The sequence below is a fragment of the Mus caroli genome, chromosome 12 (genome assembly GCF_900094665.2).
Source record: "Mus caroli chromosome 12, CAROLI_EIJ_v1.1, whole genome shotgun sequence".
Taxonomy (NCBI): Eukaryota; Metazoa; Chordata; class Mammalia; order Rodentia; family Muridae; genus Mus; species Mus caroli.
Genome location: NC_034581.1, coordinates 21,924,836 through 21,937,678, shown reverse-complemented (window position 1 = coordinate 21,937,678; position 12,843 = coordinate 21,924,836). Strand labels below are relative to the sequence as shown.

Below are 12,843 nucleotides of genomic sequence, written 5' to 3'. Positions count from 1 at the left end.
GGCAAACTTCTCTATGTTGAATGCTATTTGGGCATCCTTAAAAGAAAAATTACAAGATGGAAGTGGGTCAGTAAGCACACCTACTCAAAATTTAAACATGGTCCACTCTAAGAAAATGGAATAGAAAGAGGGGGACACTAAAAACTTTCTAAGGCATACAATTTTTAAAGTTATATATTGATCAGGAATTATCCATAAGCTGGCCACCTATCTCTCAGACTGTGGTTGTATGAATATTACCTTCTCAGCCACATTATGGTGTTGTCAGCTGTCTGTACTATGGGTGCCTATGTATCCCTATCAGGGTAGTCATGAAGCCATGAGCACCGAGTGTCAGGTTAATGTGGAGCCTTCTCCATCAGACCCCAGTGCGCTTGCTCTGCCAGGTTATTCAGGCCCTACTGGAATAGCCCCACATAGGATGATACACGTGTGTGGACAATCACAACTGATAAATTCCACTAGCAGCTTCTGCTCAGAGGCTCCTGGACACTGTAGTAACAAGAACATTAGCTGAAAAACGGGTCAGTGAGCTCCAGCTGTGCCAGTCTTGGGTTGCTTTACCTCTGAGTCTTCTTTTGACTTTCCCTCCTGGGTTTCTTTCCCTACAATGCTAAGTATGGACCAAGTGTAAGAGCCTCACTTAGCCTCATGCCAGACTTCAGAAGAGACTCCTCACACAGGGAATGAAGCAATGGACAAGTCTCCAGGTTTCCCTAAGAGGGATCTGAAGTCTGTGCAGGAGACTATACACATGCTAATTTCTCTTTCAAATGTCTAACGACTACACTGGGAACTTGGACTTAGGCCTACTTTGTTCCAGAAGACTATTGGTACTAAAGCATTCTGGGAAATGAAATGGCATCCAGAGACAGAAGCCTTGAGAGGACATTGCCACAGTGGGAACAGCAAAGAGGAATGTGGGATGGTAACACAGGCCTTCCTTAGAGGTTGCTGACAGAAAAGGGGAGAAGAGAAAAGGGGACAGAGGCAAGAGCCCAACTTCAGGAGGCCTGTTCTCCCTTGGGCTAAGTGACCCCTGGGAGCCAGAGCAAGGGGCTTTGATGAGAGACTGTCACCCAGAGAGGATATGTTGTCCTGAAAAGATTGTTGGAGACGGGACTTCAGAAATAGCGTCTTGAGAACCTACTGGGCCATGATCCCGGACTCTCCTGACTAGGGTGATCCCTGACTAGGGTGATCTCTCTCCTCTCTCTCTCCCCCTCCCTCCCTCCATCTCTTCCTCCCTTCCTCTCTCTGTTTCTCTCCCCATCTCCCTCACCTGCATTCTCTCTTTTCTAGAGGAGCATCTTCCTTGGCCCCTCCCCCTCACACCCACCAGGCCTGGCTCTTCTGAATGCCTGTCTCACCTTGGCTCTAGCTCTTATCTCACTGTGCAGATTTCCATCTGTTTGGAATGAAGGGTCTCTGAAGCTGAGCATGAATCTAATTGGTGTCTAAGTTCAGTACAGTTCACAGCTGCTTCATACTAAAAGCTTAATGAGAAGCTAGGCATGGCGATGCACACCCATAACCCAGTCCTTAGGAGGCTGGGGATGTCTGGAAAGTATAGTGAGGCTCTAAGTCAAAACCAATGTTTGCTGAATGAATGCTGAATGAATGAATGAATGAATGAATGAATGAATGAATGAATGAATGAATGATGAGTCATCTACCAAACCTGAAGAAGTAGAGATGATTCAGAAAAGCACTCATCTGCTAGGCGCCTGCTAAGGGCCAACTCTACTATTAGATGGAGAGTCTTGGACTTCACAGAATAGGAGGACAGGAAATGGCCACGCTTCACCCCTCTGAAAAGGCCCACCGCCTCACTTCCAAGCGCTTGTTTAATCTCATACAACCCTAGTCCAAGTCTCTTCTCTGTTCTCTATGTATATGGCAGAACAAGAAAACAGAGCAAATGCTGATGTGGGCCCGCCTGGCCACTGAGGGCTGTTGCTAGGTTTCAATTGGTAAAATATCAGATTCCCCTCGAGAAAAGGTGGAGAAGCCCACAGAGCCTGATAACTTAGGGGAAGCAGGAATGTTCCCTAAGGTGAGGACTGGACTGAGCCAGACCAGCTCGCACAGCTGTGATCTCACACATAAGCCATGCAGAAGGGACAGGAACAGAACAGCTGTACATGTGGACAAAAGGTAGAAGAAAATCCCCACCACAGCAGCCTGCTGGATAGAGGGGCTGACACACAACTGGATGTGCCCCAGGGTGGTGCCAGGGACATCTTTCCTGAGCGACCTTGTCTTCTAGGTGTTAAGTCAGGTTTATGACAACACAGTGAAGAACAATCTAACGTGGCTCCTAAGTCCCCCTGAAGTCCCTCCATCACTCTAAGGCGCAGGAGCATAAGCGGCTTGTGCATGTCACTTTCTCAGCAGACATGAATTTTCAAAATGAACTTCCTGAGCTCAGGCTCTCACTGCCATTAGCACTGAGATGTCAGGCAAATTCTTTAGCGTTTCTGTACCTCAGCTCCCCATCTGAAACTGGGATAAGGCCAGTACTTCCCCAACAGAGTTCCCCTTGGTGTTAGATGAGGTAAGAGATACAAAAGGCACAGAATAGTCTCTGGCCATCAGGCAGTACTGTGTGTATCATACTCACTAGTTATATGTTAATATAGGTCACAGGGAAAGGTTATATGACCCAGTTAGCAGCCATCCAGTAGACAAAGGGAGAGAACACTTCCTTGTGTAAACCCAGTGGTAGCCAGCATGCAGTAGTGGCAGGTACATGTACAGGTGTGGCTGCACTCACACTGGGTATTTATATTGAAGTGGTGACAGTCGTTTGCAAGTATTAGATAGCTTACCTGCCGAGCTCCAATAAGTGAAAACTGACAAGCCAACGTACCTGTGTTTGGGAAGAATATAAGACACTGGTCTCACTCTCAGACCCTCCAGCCAGTCCCTTAGTATGACTTGGAGATAGAACTCAACATCTCTGGGCATCTGCTTCCTCTTGCAAAATACCAGGGCTTTCCAACAGAAAGGACTCGGAGAAGGACATGACATGTCCCAGTTCAGTGACACATGTCGAGCTATGCGGGGTTGCTTCCTAGGGTCTCAGAACATCCTTGAGAGTTGGTCAGACAGGCTTTGTGGCTCATCTATTCAGGTGAGGTAAGGATCAGAAGTCACTGGCGCAAGCTTCCAGGGTATAGCAGAATTAGGTCCTTGGAGCCTAGAAGACTCACCACAGCAAGTCCGAGTGAGTGAGCTTAAAGAAGGGAAAGGGAATTACTACGTTATACAACTAAACAAGCAAGGAAGGGAATCTTTCTAGCCCTCTCTGCCAGGTTGTTGGGCACTTGATCTCTATGATTGACAGCGAGCAGAGTGGTATAGGGGTAGAGATTTTTATGATGCTCAGCCTTGTCTGGGTGGGTGGAGGGGGTTGTGGGTAGGAGGAAGTTGCACTCTGGTGGCTTTGTGTAATAATTTTCCAAGGCTAACAGGATGTTTCTCTCTTCAAACAAATCTGATGTCCTTGTGCCCCATGGCCCTTGGAGCAGATCAGTTACAAAGACAACTGTGCCAAGACGATCAGGCACATGCCTCCCCTTTGCAATCGACCTTTGGAAGCCTTTGATGTGCTGGCTGGCCACTGTCCCCCTCCCAGGGGCCCGTTTTTCTGGGCTCAGTTATCAAGTCCATTTTGAAGCAGTATCTTTTGAAAGAGGTTTCTTTGAAAAATAGTCATTTCAAAGAATATTTTCAGTCAACATTTCGACAAACAGTTGTACGAACATTGAAGTGTCTTCTCACTCCAGCCATCGGGCTGTCTGCCCCTGATAGCTAGAAGCAATCCAGGATTATCACGATCTCCAAAGTCTTGCCTAAGCACGGAGGGACAGTGCAGTAGGTAGGTCGGTGTGCGAGAGCACAGCCATCCCTATCTGCCCATTCTCTTGTTCCTTCACTACAGAAAGACACACTGAGCTCCATGCTGTACTCCATCCTAGAGAGGAATGAGACAAGTCCTGCCTCGGAGAGGCTTGCAAAATGCAAGGAAGAGCAACACGATCAACACCCTTAAGACAAGCAGCTTCTAAAAAGGATGTTCAGAATATATTTGGAGACTCCAACGGAGAGATGGGCCATCAGTGGAGCTGGAGAAAGATTCCAAGATGGAGACTTGAAGGATCAATGGTCTCTTCTGTCCTGTATCTCTAGAAGGTGGAAGCCAGAGGTGTGCCAAAAAAAAAAAAAAACACTACCTTGATGCCCTTCATGTTACATTCCCACTTACTACAGAAACTTCAGACTACTGATAAACACTGAAGAGACCTGGCTGAGGAGAGACAGCTGGTAGCATGTCACCTACAAATATGAGGGACACAGGACCTTCAGGACAAAAGACAAAAGTAATACAATAATTGGGAAGCAATGGATTTGATGACTGTATCTGTTGCTTCTAGAATCCAAACTCTGTGCAAGTTTTCCAGTTGACTTTAAAACTGTGCTGTTGATCACTAAGCTGTTCCCCAGAGTTCTCAGAGGCCACTGTCCCCTCATGTGCCAGCTTCCTTGCCGGGATTCCATCACTTGTTCCCACTGTACCAGTTCAAAATGCCACCCACCCCTTACTGAATTCACCCCCCATTCTTCTATCTAGGTTCCCTGTTATGAAAGTAAAGACCTCTGCTTCCACTCTGCCTGAGTTCCAATCCCTTCTCTGCAGTATAGTAGTGGTCACCCTGAGCAAATTCTTATATGATCCTTCCATTTTCAGGCCTTCTGGGCTATGTGTGGACTCTCTGTCTCTTCAGCTAAGTCCTTGCCACCCATCTTCCCACACACACAACCTTCCTAGGATACCTTAGGGCTCTTTTGGCCCAGGCACCTCTTGTTTTGGGGGATTTACCAACTCCACCCTCCTTCAAATACACTTAGACTTGGCTTAGGGAGATCTTCCCAGTCACCAAGCAAAGAGACTCCCTTTTTTGTGCCCCTCCCATCAGATCCTACACATGAGACTTGGACTCTACAATAGGATTATGGCAGCTTCACACTGATCATGAGGCATGATTCAGACTGCATGAGGATGACCCTGGCTCTGTCACCTGCTAGCTGTGTGTCCTAGAACCAACTGTGCCTCTATTCTCTGTGACGGACAGAGTGGTAGAATTAACCTGCATGTGGTTATGAGACCCTTGGACAAGTTCACGCGCAATGAGTGCTTAGACAAGTCTCAGGCTCAGAGCAACTATGAAATAACTGAGTTGATACCAGTTCTAAGCCCTTGCTTGCTCTTATATGGACAGGGCTATCTGTTCTATGTCTGCTTGCTCCTGTCTACAAAAGTGTAACAGGTACTGGGCATACAATAATGGCTAAGTATCCCTTGTGGAGTAAGATATCCAAAGGCTAAATAGATTTATAGAAGGCAAGCTGCCAGGCCCTATTGCTGATGGTATACTGATGAGGTAGCTAATTAGAAAAGGCCTTGACCGGCAGGGCCCAGGGCTCAAGGTGATGGGAGCAGATATTCAGGAGCTATCGCAGCAGCAAGAAACATCCCAGAGGGTGCAGAGGCAGGACCTAGCTTTCAACAACACACATCTCCAGTCCATTACCCTGTATTGGTCAGCTCAAACTACTGTAACAAAAATGCTACCTGCTGGACAGTTTAAGTTCTTAGGATTTCGTTATCATGGCTCTAGAAGTAGAAAGCTCAGAATCTAAATTGAATGAGGTGAGTTTTGGGTGATAACACCCCTACTGGCTTGTAGAGGGTCACCTGCTTGTCCTCAGACAGCCTTGCTTTGGTAAGTGGGTATAGGGAGAGAACCCTAGTACCTTTTCTGAAGATGCAAACCCTTCTGATTAAAGCCCCACTCAAGGGCCTCAGTTAACCATAATCTACTCTTTACACCTCCAATACAGCCTACAAGGGGGATTAGGGCTTTACCATAGGAACTCAGAGGGGAACACAAGCATTTAGTTTGTGGCACCCCCTTGTTCTAGGCACTCTGGCTCTTCCAGCCCTTACCACTGCTCCTTGGCACAGAGAGCAGAACAGGGAAAGCAGTTTCTCAGCATGCCAGCTCAGCCTTCTGCCCCCAGCCTGGCTGCTAATGGCCACTTTGGTGTGTCCACCACGTCTGTCTGCCACCTGAGAATTTGCTTCTAAACTGGGGACCTTATTAGCTGCTAACGGCTGAGCAGAGAAAGCGTGCTGAGGCCTTACAGGAGCTGGCCTTCCGCTCGAGTCTCCTCTCTAGGGTTTGTTTGGGCCACTGCACACTCTGAATTTTCTACCCAGCTTCATTTCTGTCAAGTAATTATTTACAAATTAGATTCCCAGGGAATACATGAGCCGAAAATGCAAGCACAATATATGTAAATAATAACAAAGGGGTTTCCAGTGAACTATCCTCCAAATGCCCACTGACATTAGGGAACTCCTGGACCAGCCCCAGTAGCATCCCTCCACCTCAGGGCATGCAACCAGCTCCAGGTCACTCTGCCTCCAGGGCAGACTTAGGGGGTAGGGGAGACTTAGGGGTCATGGAGGGGAGGGGGAACTCACACTATAAAAATGGCTCTCAGATGCTCACTAAACCCAAAGGCTCATGAAGCAAGGTGTTTTTCAAAGTGTCTTCTCAAATCAAAATCCTTGTACGCTCAATGAAAGTGGAGTTTACCTGTAGTTTTGTTAAAGCTGTAGCAACTACTTGATTTAGAATATCTCTTTTCTGTAGGAAAGGCTTCATCTTTGGACATCAGCAGCAAGATGTCACCAAATGGTCACCTTTCTTTCTTCCTCTGAAGGACTTTGGGATCTGTGCCCAGCTGAGAGATTACACTTGACAGCCTCTCTCCCTAGAGGACTGCCCCATGGCCCTGTAGCCACAGAGGTGCAAGATGGCTTGGCTCGTATGCAGCTCACAGGAGGTAGCAAAAGGGTTTCCAGGAAAGACAGGCAATACAAGCACACAGGAGGAGAACTAAACTCTTTCCCTCTTCCCCTTTCTTGCTCTCTGCAATTGGAGTGATGTCAGAGCACCCACTCATAGTTTGACCAGGAGCTGACTTTATGACTTAGGCTAGGATACTGGGGTTGCACTACCAGAGGAGAGTATGGTGACTGTGGAGTGGCCCACCCATACCGCTATGAGCCATACCAGCAGCAAACACGCCTCATTTCTAATCTGCCAGTGCTCGCTCACAGTCTCTAAGGCTAGCATGCACTTGGGGTCCAGACTTTATTTACAGGCAGCACTTTGCTAGTCCCTATTATCCACTCACTAATTATTTATAACAAAAGCTTCCAAGAGGTAACTCTGTGGTGCAGCATTCCCAATATAGTTTATATTGTATCATCAGCCTTGCTGTCATTAAATTCTGAGGGTTCACATCCTGAGCAGGGCTTGGCCTGCTAGCATTTATGAGTGTCAAATTCAGGAATGTGGGTTTAGGCTTTCCTTTTTTTTTTTTAAAGACTAGGTATTCTAAAGAGATGTGACTGCAAACATATACAAACATGTGTGCATTTGTATATATGGGTGTGTGTCCATGTGCATACAAGCATATGCACATATGCAAGTATGGATGCAGTCTGTGTAGTGTATGCTGTGTGGGTGTATGCATATGTTCACATGTGAGCACATGTGCCTTGTGTATACAAGTTTTCATATATACATGTGTATGCTTGTGTCCATGAGTTTTTCTGGATGCCAGGGTGATGAAGAAGAATAGACAGTTCGGAGAACTGTGTAAAGCTCTGGAGACAAGTGAAACTAAATTAACATTCTTATCCAAAGCCCACAGTTCTTAACATTCACATCTCAGGCACTAACTTGTCTGCATTTGAGGGCTGTTAAAAACTCTCACTACCAAAGTGTATGTGTGTGTGTGTGTGTGTGTGTGTGTGTGTGTGTGTGTGGAGAGGGAGAGTATAATGGCTCAAGTCCATATAATTTTATTATTTCCAATAAAAGCAAAACAAATTTTAAGTGTATAACTAAATGTGATTGGGTTTTTATGTTTCTGTAAGACACAGCACATAATTAGACTCCCAGTCCCCTAACTTAACTTTCTACCACGGCTCCAGTTTCAGCATGAGATGGAAGACATAATCATCATGGTCTGTCAAGTCTCTTCAGGACGAGACCGTCCTCTCGGGAAGGAACGCCACTCTTTATGTTACTCTGACGTTTCTTACACTCATCCCACACAGTCATAGATGATAGTTACACTGTTTGGAACGAAATAAAAGTCAGTGTTCTGTGCCTAGAAAGCCCACTGACGTGTACATAGCACAAACAGAGATCTCACGTGCTTTTCACTTGAACTTCACTTTTTCAGGAGTGTGTTAGTAGCCTCTGCCTGGGAGTCTTGGACCTGGATTCTTTTGTCAAAAAAAAAAAAAAAGACAAAAAAAATGACAATAATTAAACCAGGCAGCAGCTGCCCCTAGCAATGTGACAACCTCTCTGCTCCCTGGAATTTGCTGGAATCACCCTGCTTGTGCTCATCCTGTTCAAATTAGCTGCTCCCTCCCCGTGTCGCAGCGATCTGGGCGAGTTCCCATCTATTAGCTGAATTATTCAGATGTTTCCCCACAATGGCACAGCAGTCACATAACTGGCTTCTAAATCATCACTGAATTGCATTATTGACAATCTGAGCAGATTAATTAAGAAATCTGTCGCAGTGACACAATGAGAGCTGGCTCCTTTTCAAGGCAGATCCACGCTGTCTTCAAGACAGGCACACCTGATGAGATTCCAGAAGAGAGAGGAGAACGAGTGACCACAACACCCTGGCTGGGGACACTTCCTACTGGGTTTGGCAGGGAGGGCTGAGGCAGAAAGTCCCACACCCACACCCAGGCTGCCGCCTCGCTGAGTGGGCTCAAACTGAGAGTTGTGCATAGTGTTCTTTGCACAGGGAAGTCTTTTAGTATGTGCTTTACTTTCTGGACATGTGGTAGTGACATCCCAAGACTGCCTTAACCCTGTTGTAAGAGACCGCTTGCCCTCTGGGCTCTCAAATACCTGTTTGTTCTGAGGGTCTTCCAGAGAGCAAAGCTAGCCCACAACAAACCTTGCTGGTGCCCAGCAAAGAGAAAGTAATTTCTATATTCATCTATTTTTTTCTCCCACATAATGAAAGTTTTATTGGTTTTTCCAGAGTCTTGCAACCAAACCCAACATAAACACTAATGAGTAAGTAAACAAACGTTAAAATCAGAATAGCATTCGGTTCAGGCTGATTTAACTAACTTAATTTGAGAAATGGCTTGATAGTCTGCTAGACTGGTCAGCAATAATTTTTGCAGACTGACAGAGGATCCTGCATATATTCCAAGATCTAAAAAATCTTAAAAAGAAGTTGTACTCAATCCTTGTGGGACCTGGTGGTCTTGGGCCTGTCACCCAACAACATAAACAGCAACAAAGAGTAAAGACAGGAAGGGTTAGAGAGGTCAGGTACATTTTGAGAAATTGCACAGTCCCCAGTGACACTGGCAGCTGGCTTACTTGCTAAGCATGGGCTTTAGGGTTGGGCTAAGGCACCCCAAGAACATAGTGAAGCAGAGCTCCCAAGTAGGGTAGTCAGGGAGGCAGAGTGGGTCAGCCAAAGCAAGGGCAGCAGGAAAGAGATGTTCTGGAAGCATTCTTTGGGATGGGGAAGGATCACAGGAAAGGAAGCAGCACAGCAATGCCCATGTGCCCAGAAGCAGCAAATGTCTACACTAGGCCATGTCAGTGGAACCAGAGGAGAAGGATGGTGGCAGTAGTAACTCTAGCAATGTAACAGGGCGATGAGTGACACTGAATGAACCTATCTGAGGGTCTGGCATTGCTCTAGATACTCTGCATGTGTTCATCTGCCCAACGTGCCCATTACTACATGTAGCTGATGGAAGTGAGGCTCACAGGGTTGGGCTCTCTGATTGGACTTCAAGAGCCTCCAGGGACATATGTCATCCCTGCACAGCCTGAGATGACCATCACATAGATCCACCGCCTAGTGAGAGCTGTGCTTCTGATCATCTGAAGATGACATATAGAAGCTCCTCACAGTAGTAGTCACAAGCAAAGCCACTTTATCTCCCCCACCTGCATACATGACTGGGAACAGAAAAGGAACCAACTTCAGGAGCATCCTTACTCTGTCGAGGCCTCATGCACCACTACTGCTTTCTGAGGCATTCTGGAAACCCCTGTAGTTCCAGTGACACAGATATCATTTGGCAGACACACCCAGGGCTCAGGAGCTCATCTCAGGTGTAGCTTTGAGCTTCAGGCAACCTTCCCTACTGCTCTAACTGCAGTCAGAGCAGCATCTCAGGCTAATTTGCCAAGCTGGACCTGTCCCTGTGCTGGTGTTGGATGAAATAGCTCAGAAATATCTTTTCAAAATTAATATCTGATAATTACCTCCCTCCCCCAAATACACACATGCATGCTCGAGCATACACACACACACACACACACATGCACGCACGCACACACACACGCACACACACACACACACACACCCAAACCCTGTACTCTGCTGAAAACATTCAAGGCAAGAAAGATGATTTACCGGTGATGATTTGATTTCTCCTGGATGCTTAGATTCTATAATGCTGCCCTTTCTAACTGTTCAGATCCCCAAGTCCTGATCATATTGTGTGACAGGGCACACCCACCCCCTCACCCAGATTTTGTTGCTAAAATGTTTCCTCTCTAACAAATTGGAAGAATTTTTGAAAATGAGAAAGGGGTGCTACTAAAATCTCACAGCCTATATGCAGAAAAAACATTTAAGACCAGGAAACAGAATGAAGACCCTCTTGGATAGTGAGATGTTCTGAGTAAGGTAGCCAAGACAGAGGACCCCCTAAGGCCTCCCAGGAGTGGGGAAGAGAGCAGAGCTCATCACACAGGAAGCCTGACTTCCATAAGCCCTCCCAAGTATGCACACAGCCTTAAGGCTTTCTGTGGAGGAGACTGGGTCATTTCTTAAGGTACTGGGTTACCATTAGCTATCCATGAAGATTATCTCAACCAACACGGGTGATGGTCCCATGTCATTCAAAATGAGCTCACCACTATGATGCACAAATTGGGTGTGAATATGATTCTGCACACTTTAGAGTGAAGAGTAAATCCTTGGGAATTCATCTGCAATTAGAAGGAAACATTTCCTCCTCACTAGAGATTTCTGTCTGCTGTCTCATCCCATTTACAACTCAGAGACAAGCTTTGGTCAGCTAAATATATAAATGTGAGGACTAGGGTTCTGTAAGCCGACATGTGGCCTTTGTCTGAAGAACCTGCTTTTGGTATTTTGTCCATCTCACAGAGCAACCTCAGCAGTACCCCTAGATGACTACCCCTCTCTCAGGACACCTTTAACAAAGGAATCTTAATGCCCCCGCCTCAGAACTACTAACTTAGAATCTCCAAGAGATTCATGGGATGAAAGTTTATAGAATGTGGCTTTAAAATAAAGAGCTCCGGCACACAAGTGAGCAGGGCGAGTAAGCCAAGGCTCCAGGCATCCCCGCTGACTTCAAAACGCGATGGCTTCACAGCCCTCCTGGTTCATTGCTTTGTCCTTATTAACATGCTGTAGTTAGCTTCCCAGAGATCTTTCTTGGTATAACATAGCCGCCACCACCATCTCTCTGTGGTAGAATGGAGGGCAATGACTTTATTTTCATACACAAGTTGAGACATGAAGGTATCTTTGCATATCTAAACTTGTCAAAGACCAGATCGTTTTTCTGCAATGAACCCCAGAGGGGAACTTCATCCTAATGAATGTTCACGTAGACACTCTCCATTGCAGTACGTAGGCTTTTGGATTTAGAGTCCATGGGGAGTACTTACTCTCAGGTCATATAACCTTGGTATCCCATACATAGTTTATGAGTTGTATCTATAAAATAGCTACAACCGTGCTAACATACTCTATAAACTAGCTGCCTGGTGACACTGTAGTCATGTTGGTTGTGTGGGTATTTTCTATGTTGTTCACACAATGACAGAACTGCCTAATGATGCATTTCTCAGAATGTCTACCCATCACTAGGTGACACATGTCCATCTGTGGGGCACACAGACAAATACAGAGGACAGATAAGGCGATGCTTAAACTTGATTGAATGCAGAGACTCTTGAATTCATAGAGTACAGTTTGGACATGTCTATGAGGTCATTTACGAGATCACTGAGGAGGATGACAGCAACCAAAAGGAAAAGATACCACCACCACCATCACCACCACCACCACCACCACCACCATCACCACCACCACCCTTGATGTGACCAGCACCACTCAATAAGTCAGGAACCCAGGAAAATCAAAAGTAAGGGGAGGAAGGAGGTGATCACAGGGAAAGCCCACTCTTCCCAGATGGTTGTGTCTGTGGCTGATTCCATCTCCCACAGACCTAGACATCAGCTTCTATAGGCTTTCCACGAAGGCTCTACCCAGCAAGTCTCCGGGAACATCCCACCTAGGCTTCCAGCCCCAGACAGGGGCTGCATCATTAGCCTGGTCTGGTTATGTAACTTACAATGTCTTGTCCTGAGCAGTTTCTAGGTTCTTATTTCTCCAGTGTGTCCACTGTGGGACTACCTGTCCCCATCATGTAATAATGTGTATGTGTATGTGGTTCTTTTCCTCTAGTCAACCCTGACTAAAACAATTGGTATGTAACTTATAATGACTGAATTCCAAAAATAGGGGAGTCATTTCTTTCTTATTGCCTTTTTTATTTTCAGCTTTTCTATAGCTACCATTTGCTAATTTGATAAACACAAATGTAGTCATTTGAATAAAGTGATCATCAACACAAATGGCTAACAGGAAGCC

At 46.1% G+C, this 12,843-nt stretch overlaps 1 long non-coding RNA gene across 1 annotated transcript in view; it reads right to left on the bottom strand.

Annotated features, from left to right (window-relative positions):
* Positions 1 to 7,464: 7,464 nt before the first annotated feature.
* The window catches only part of LOC110306474, a 74,146-nt gene continuing 68,767 nt past the window's right edge, over positions 7,465 to 12,843 (bottom strand). Inside the window, exon 3 of the long non-coding RNA XR_002379288.1 lies at positions 7,465 to 8,374. This is a non-coding gene — a long non-coding RNA (uncharacterized LOC110306474). The remainder of the gene's footprint in view (positions 8,375 to 12,843) is intronic.